Consider the following 6,025-nt stretch of genomic DNA (forward strand, 5'->3'; position numbering starts at 1 on the left):
TGGAGAAATGTTTGACCGAATTCAGCTTAATTCCCTATAAAACACTCATTGAAAGTGATTTCATCTCGATTTAACAATAATTAAAAATTTACCTCGATTTTTAATAACATTTTCAAAATCGACGTTTCACGGCCAAAGAAGCATACTTTGAGTATTTCTTCACTATTTTCAAATATGTTCACTGAAAGCATTATTTTTATACTTTTTGCTTTAATTTAAGCAAATGTAACGATATTCAATCAAAAAACTGTTAAAATTAAATTTTTCAATAAGAAATCGTATTCACGGATTTTTTGTCTTGAAGAAGAAAAACATGCGATTTTTTCGGTACTTTTTTGAATGCATTTTTTTCAGGAGAAATTTTTGACCGAATTCAGCTTAATTCCCTATAAAACACTCATAAAAAGTGATTTCATCTCGATTGCACAATAAATAGAAATGTACCTCGATTTTTAATAACATTTTCAAAATCGACGTTTCACGGCCAAAGAAGCATATTTTGAGTATTTCTTCACTTTTTTCAAAAATAACCACTGAAACCATTATTTTTATACTTTTGCTTTAATTCAAGCAAATGTAACGATATTCATTCAAAAAACTGTTAAAATTCAATTTTTCAATAAGAAATCGTTGTCACGGATTTTGTATCTTGAAGAAGAAAAACATGCGATTTTTTCGGTACTTTTTTGAATGCATTTTTTTCAGGAGAAATTTTTGACCGAATTCAGCTTAATTCCCTATAAAACACTCATTAAAAGTGATTTCATCTCGATTGCACAATAAATAGAAATGTACCACGATTTTTAATAACATTTTCAAAATCGACGTTTCACGGCCAAAGAAGCATATTTTGAGTATTTCTTCACTATTTTCAAAAATAACCACTGAAACCATTATTTTTATACTTTTGCTTTAATTCAAGCAAATGTAACGATATTCATTCAAAAAACTGTTAAAATTCAATTTTCAATAAGAAATCGTTGTCACGGATATTGTATCTTGAAGAAAAAAAACATGCGATTTTTTCGGTACACTTTTGAATGCATTTTTTTTTGGAGAAATGTTTGACCGAATTCAGCTTAATTCCCTATAAAACACTCATTGAAAGTGATTTCATCTCGATTGAACAATAATTAAAAAATTACCTCGATTTTTAATAACATTTTCAAAATCGACGTTTCACGGCCAAAGAAGCATATTTTGAGTATTTCTTCACTATTTTCAAAAATAACCACTGAAACCATTATTTTTATACTTTTTGCTTTAATTCAAGCAAATGTAACGATATTCATTCAACAAACTGTTAAAATTCAATTTTAAATAAGAAATCGTTGTCACGGATTTTGTATCTTGAAGAAAAAAAACATGCGATTTTTTCGGTACACTTTTAAATGCATTTTTTTCTGGAGAAATGTTTGACCGAATTCAGCTTAATTCCCTATAAAACACTCATTAAAAGTGATTTCATCTCGATTGAACAATAATTAAAAATGTACCTCGATTTTTAATAACATTTTAAAAATCGACGTTTCACGGCCAAAGAAGCATACTTTGAGTATTTCTTCACTATTTTCAAATATGTTCACTGAAACCATTATTTTTATACTTTTTGCTTTAATTCAAGCAAATGTAACGATATTCATTCAAAAAACTGTTAAAATTCAATTTTTCAATAAGAAATCGTTGTCACGGATTTTGTGTCTTGAAGAAGAAAAACCTGCGATTTTTTCAGTACTTTTTTGAATGAATTTTTTTCTGGAGAAATTTTTGACCAAATTCAGCTTAATTCCCTATAAAACACTCATTGAAAGTGATTTCATCTCGATTGAACAATAATTAAAAATTTACCTCGATTTTTAATAACATTTTCAAAATCGACGTTTCACGGCCAAAGAAGCATACTTTGAGTATTTCTTCACTATTTTCAAATATATTCATTGAAACCATTATTTTTATACTTTTTGCTTTAATTCAAGCAATGTAACGATATTCATTCAAAAAACTGTTAAAATTCAATTTTCAATAAGAAATCGTATTCACGGATTTTGTGTCTTGAAGAAGAAAAACCTGCGATTTTTTCGGTACTTTTTTGAATGAATTTTTTTCTGGAGAAATTTTTGACCGAATTCAGCTTAATTCCCTATAAAACACTCATTGAAAGTGATTTCATCATGATTGAACCATAATTAAAAATTTACCTCGATTTTTAATAACATTTTCAAAATCAACGTTTCACGGCCAAAGAAGCTTACTTTGAGTATTTCTTCACTATTTTCAAATATGTTCACTGAAACCATTATTTTTATACTTTTTGCTTTAATTCAAGCAAATGTAACGATATTCAATCAAAAAACTGTTAAAATTAAATTTTTCAATAAGAAATCGTTGTCACGGATTTTGTATCTTGAAGAAGAAAAACATGCGATTTTTTCGGTACTTTTTTGAATGCATTTTTTTCAGGAGAAATTTTTGACCGAATTCAGCTTAATTCCCTATAAAACACTCATTGAAAGTGATTTCATCTCGATTGAACAATAATTAAAAATTTACCTCGATTTTTAATAACATTTTCAAAATCGACGTTTCACGGCCAAAGAAGCATACTTTGAGTATTTCTTCACTATTTTCAAATATGTTCACTGAAACCATTATTTTTATACTTTTTGCTTTAATTCAAGCAAATGTAACGATATTCATTCAACAAACTGTTAAAATTCAATTTTAAATAAGAAATCGTTGTCACGGATTTTGTATCTTGAAGAAAAAAAACATGCGATTTTTTCGGTACACTTTTAAATGCATTTTTTTCTGGAGAAATGTTTGACCGAATTCAGCTTAATTCCCTATAAAACACTCATTAAAAGTGAATTCATCTCGATTGAACAATAATTAAAAATGTACCTCGATTTTTAATAACATTTTAAAAATCGACGTTTCACCGCCAACGAAGCATATTTTGAGTATTTCTTCACTATTTACAAATATATTCACTGTAACCATTATTTTTATACTTTTTGCTTTAATTCAAGCAAATGTAACGATATTCATTCAAAAAAACTGTTAAAATTCAATTTTTCAATAAGAAATCGTTGTCACGGATTTTGTGTCTTGAAGAAGAAAAACCTGCGATTTTTTCAGTACTTTTTTGAATGAATTTTTTTCTGGAGAAATTTTTGACCAAATTCAGCTTAATTCCCTATAAAACACTCATTGAAAGTGATTTCATCTCGATTGAACAATAATTAAAAATTTACCTCGATTTTTAATAACATTTTCAAAATCGACGTTTCACGGCCAAAGAAGCATACTTTGAGTATTTCTTCACTATTTTCAAATATATTCATTGAAACCATTATTTTTATACTTTTTGCTTTAATTCAAGCAATGTAACGATATTCATTCAAAAAACTGTTAAAATTCAATTTTCAATAAGAAATCGTATTCACGGATTTTGTGTCTTGAAGAAGAAAAACCTGCGATTTTTTCGGTACTTTTTTGAATGAATTTTTTTCTGGAGAAATTTTTGACCGAATTCAGCTTAATTCCCTATAAAACACTCATTGAAAGTGATTTCATCATGATTGAACCATAATTAAAAATTTACCTCGATTTTTAATAACATTTTCAAAATCAACGTTTCACGGCCAAAGAAGCTTACTTTGAGTATTTCTTCACTATTTTCAAATATGTTCACTGAAACCATTATTTTTATACTTTTTGCTTTAATTCAAGCAAATGTAACGATATTCAATCAAAAAACTGTTAAAATTAAATTTTTCAATAAGAAATCGTTGTCACGGATTTTGTATCTTGAAGAAGAAAAACATGCGATTTTTTCGGTACTTTTTTGAATGCATTTTTTTCAGGAGAAATTTTTGACCGAATTCAGCTTAATTCCCTATAAAACACTCATTAAAAGTGATTTCATCTCGATTGCACAATAAATAGAAATGTACCTCGATTTTTAATAACATTTTCAAAATCGACGTTTCACGGCCAAAGAAGCATATTTTGAGTATTTCTTCACTATTTTCAAAAATAACCACTGAAACCATTATTTTTATACTTTTGCTTTAATTCAAGCAAATGTAACGATATTCATTCAAAAAACTGTTAAAATTCAATTTTTCAATAAGAAATCGTTGTCACGGATTTTGTATCTTGAAGAAGAAAAACATGCGATTTTTTTCGGTACTTTTTTGAATGCATTTTTTTCTGGAGAAATTTTTGACCGAATTCAGCTTATTTCCCTATAAAACACTCATTGAAAGTGATTTCATCTCGATTGAACAATAATTAAAAATTTACCTCGATTTTTAATAACATTTTCAAAATCGACGTTTCACCGCCAACGAAGCATATTTTGAGTATTTCTTCACTATTTTCAAATATATTCATTGAAACCATTATTTTTATACTTTTTGCTTTAATTCAAGCAATGTAACGATATTCATTCAAAAAACTGTTAAAATTCAATTTTCAATAAGAAATCGTATTCACGGATTTTGTGTCTTGAAGAAGAAAAACCTGCGATTTTTTCGGTACTTTTTTGAATGAATTTTTTTCTGGAGAAATTTTTGACCGAATTCAGCTTAATTCCCTATAAAACACTCATTGAAAGTGATTTCATCATGATTGAACCATAATTAAAAATTTACCTCGATTTTTAATAACATTTTCAAAATCAACGTTTCACGGCCAAAGAAGCTTACTTTGAGTATTTCTTCACTATTTTCAAATATGTTCACTGAAACCATTATTTTTATACTTTTTGCTTTAATTCAAGCAAATGTAACGATATTCAATCAAAAAACTGTTAAAATTAAATTTTTCAATAAGAAATCGTTGTCACGGATTTTGTATCTTGAAGAAGAAAAACATGCGATTTTTTCGGTACTTTTTTGAATGCATTTTTTTCAGGAGAAATTTTTGACCGAATTCAGCTTAATTCCCTATAAAACACTCATTAAAAGTGATTTCATCTCGATTGCACAATAAATAGAAATGTACCTCGATTTTTAATAACATTTTCATTATCGACGTTTCACGGCCAAAGAAGCATATTTTGAGTATTTCTTCACTATTTTCAAAAATAACCACTGAAACCATTATTTTTATACTTTTGCTTTAATTCAAGCAAATGTAACGATATTCATTCAAAAAACTGTTAAAATTCAATTTTTCAATAAGAAATCGTTGTCACGGATTTTGTATCTTGAAGAAGAAAAACATGCGATTTTTTTCGGTACTTTTTTGAATGCATTTTTTTCTGGAGAAATTTTTGACCGAATTCAGCTTAATTCCCTATAAAACACTCATTAAAAGTGATTTCATCTCGATTGAACAATAATTAAAAATTTACCTCGATTTTTAATAACATTTTCAAAATCGACGTTTCACGGCCAAAGAAGCATACTTTGAGTATTTCTTCACTATTTTCAAATATATTCATTGAAACCATTATTTTTATACTTTTTGCTTTAATTCAAGCAATGTAACGATATTCATTCAAAAAACTGTTAAAATTCAATTTTCAATAAGAAATCGTATTCACGGATTTTTTGTCTTGAAGAAGAAAAACCTGCGATTTTTTCGGTACTTTTTTGAATGAATTTTTTTCTGGAGAAATTTTTGACCGAATTCAGCTTAATTCCCTATAAAACACTCATTGAAAGTGATTTCATCTCGATTGAACAATAATTAAAAATTTACCTCGATTTTTAATAACATTTTCAAAATCGACGTTTCACGGCCAAAGAAGCATACTTTGAGTATTTCTTCATTATTTTCAAATATGTTCACTGAAACCATTATTTTTATACTTTTTGCTTTAATTCAAGCAAATGTAACGATATTCAATCAAAAAACTGTTAAAATTAAATTTTTCATTAAGAAATCGTTGTCACGGATTTTGTATCTTGAAGAAGAAAAACATGCGATTTTTTCGGTACTTTTTTGAATGCAATTTTTTCAGGAGAAATTTTTGACCGAATTCAGCTTAATTCCCTATAAAACACTCATTAAA

Source organism: Phalangium opilio, unplaced genomic scaffold (assembly GCF_054372755.1).
Source record: "Phalangium opilio isolate 3A_F unplaced genomic scaffold, DU_Popi_V2 ptg000037l_1, whole genome shotgun sequence".
Taxonomy (NCBI): domain Eukaryota; kingdom Metazoa; phylum Arthropoda; class Arachnida; order Opiliones; family Phalangiidae; genus Phalangium; species Phalangium opilio.